This window comes from Dasypus novemcinctus, chromosome X (genome assembly GCF_030445035.2).
Source record: "Dasypus novemcinctus isolate mDasNov1 chromosome X, mDasNov1.1.hap2, whole genome shotgun sequence".
NCBI classification, from domain to species: domain Eukaryota; kingdom Metazoa; phylum Chordata; class Mammalia; order Cingulata; family Dasypodidae; genus Dasypus; species Dasypus novemcinctus.
In genome coordinates this window covers 45831956-45834748 of record NC_080704.1, presented here as the reverse complement: position 1 = coordinate 45834748, position 2793 = coordinate 45831956, and positions in this window count along the sequence as shown.

Here is a 2793-nt window from a genome sequence, read left to right as displayed (position 1 = left end):
TGTATACATATACACAGTGTGTATGTAGAAAGCTGGAGATAAACGCTTTTTTTAAAAAGTTAAAGCTTGATTAGCTGAGCACCACGAGGCCCCGGGAAATGGATTTTAAGAAAAATTTGGATAATTGGACCAGCATATAATATCAAGAACGTTAAGTGTACGAGTCAGCTGAGGAGGCAGAGTTTCTGGCAAGGTCTGATTAAATCGAAGTTTCTGATAATCAAAGTTTTAATGGTAGAGGCTTCTTTGAATTTCTGCTGTGTCTTGTGATAGTTTCCATTCTTCCCCACTCCAGTTGGGTCACATGGATGCTCTTTTTTTTTTTAAGATTTATTTTATTTACCCTACCACTACCACCTGTGCTTACTGTCTGCTCTCTGTGTCCCTTTGCTGTGCGTTCTTCTGTGCCTGCTTGTCTTCTCTTCTCATCTTCTCTTTAGGAGGCACCAGGAACCAATCCCAGGGCCCACGATGTGGGAGAGAGGTATTCAATTGCTTGAGCCACCTCAGCTCCCTGGTTTGCGCCTCTTATTTTCTTTCCTCCATGTCTCTTTTTTGTTGCACCATCTTGTTGCATCAGCTCACTGCAGCGCGCACCAGTTCACCACAGCACAGGTCAGCTCTCGGTGGTGCGGGCCAGTTCGCCTTCACCAGGAGGCCCCGGGAACCGAACCCAGGACCCCCCATGTGATAGACGGGAGCCCGATTGCTTGAGCCACATCTGCTTCCTCACGTCGATACTTTTTAGATATTCATTTCTTAAAAATGATTCTTTCCCGTGGTCTGCCCCAAGCCAGCCAGAACAGGACTTGCTGCAGATGTGTTTGTCAGATTGCATTGCTATTGCAAGAAGAGGAAAACTCTGCCCATCATCTAAGTCATTTCAAAATCCAAGCCAGCCCAGGCATACCAGAAGCCCAAAGCAGCCAAGAGATAGGCCAAGTTTATAAACTTCCATAATATGTTTATTGCCAAGATGACAATTATCCCATCCCCCTGCCCTCCTAGGTCTTTGGATCAGAATCTTTCCAGCAAGATAAAGCTCTGTGTGACTCCATTTAGCAGCCAGAATTCCAGAAGTCTGGAATATTCCAACACCAGGGGTAGGGGTGGGAAGGAAGACAAGGGAGCCACCGATAATTCCATTACTGCCTCATTTGTTGCCCAGTGTTGCAGGTGGTTCCTCTCCCTTCTCACCCTACTGGTCAGGTGGCATAGGACCAGTCATTGTATTCTGAGAAACAACGGCCACCACCAGCCACAAGCTGGCTTTTCTGTGCACCTCTGGAAATCTGACACATCGCATTGGAGACATGACTTCTTAATGAAATGGCTGGAGTGTACCTAATTCACGCCAGGAGAGAAAACGCTGACGGGGCACAAAGGACACTTGTTTCTGCAGTTGCAGGGAGCACATGTGGACCACATCACTCAGGAATGAGCCAGACCAACGTATGGGGCAGCCTGCTAAGAGAATCGCCTCCTATAACGTGTTAAAGATATTTACCGCATGCGTCCACGCCTGGCTGTTCAGCCCTGCTCTTTGGAACACAAACTTGAAGGAGTGAAATCATTTGTCCCAGACCCCTTCCTGAGCATGAAGAAGAAAAGGAGGATTGTTCTATGGAAGCATCATTCGAATTTATCCAACCCTGGCCCTCTGGGACCCCTCTCACAAACACTAAACATCACAACACCCCGTCAAAGGAACACCAAACGCTCATTTGGCATGTGGTAAGTCTGCCCTGCAGATTTCACCTCTGTAACACCTTAGAGCCAACAGGATAGCTCTCCCACCCCCACCCAGTCCAAAAACTGGGTTTAAACCACATTGGTGAACTTGACCTAATGCTTGGGTATGGTGTGGCTGAAGAGGGCAAGGCTGCTTCTGATCATCAGGGGAGATGGGGAGAGGACCCTAAAGTACAGAACCTTTGACCTTTGTTTGACACTGGGTGAAGAGGTTTTCATCATGACCAGCTGAGGAAAAAATGAGATGGCAGAGAACTTTCTTCACTAGACTTCATGCCAGAAGTCTCCAAAGTGGGGGAACACACATCCTAAGTGATATGCAAAACAATCCTTGGAGGGGCAGGAAGAAAATACTAGAACTTCAGAACTTCCATTTATATCGTTGTCATTGATTGGATTATTGGTCCAAATTATTCACTCACTTGTGATAGGATGACTACCCTTGGCCATGTGACTTTGCAGTGCCTTCCACAGTGGGTGGGATATACTCCCTCACCCCATTGTGGCTGGGCTTGGCCATGGGCCTGGCTTTGCCCAATGGAATATTAGCAGACATGACTTGTGAGCAGACACCATAAATGTGCAACATGATTTGGTTGGCCCTCTTGAGCTTCTGCCATCACCAAGCGAAGAACATATCTTAGGTAGCTGTGGTCACTTCAGCCTGAGCTCTGGACCTGAACAAAACCTGTAAGCTAGAGTCCAGCAGCCAAAACAGGGCCACCAAAGCAAATTACCACAAACTGGGTGGCTTGAAACAACAGAAATCTAGCCTCTCACAATTCTGGAGGCTAGAAGTTCAAAGAAAGGTGTCGATGGGATTGGTTCCTTCTGGAGGTCCTGAGGGAGAATCAGTTCCATGCATTTCTCCTAATTCTGAGGGTCACCTACCATCTTTGAAGTTATTTGGCTCAGGGCTGCATGATTTCAATCTCTGCCTCTGCCTTCACACGACCTTCCCCTCTGTGTCTCCCTGTCTCAAATCTCCCTCTTTTTTCTCTTATAAGAACATCAGTCAAATCCATGATGAGCTCATCCTGA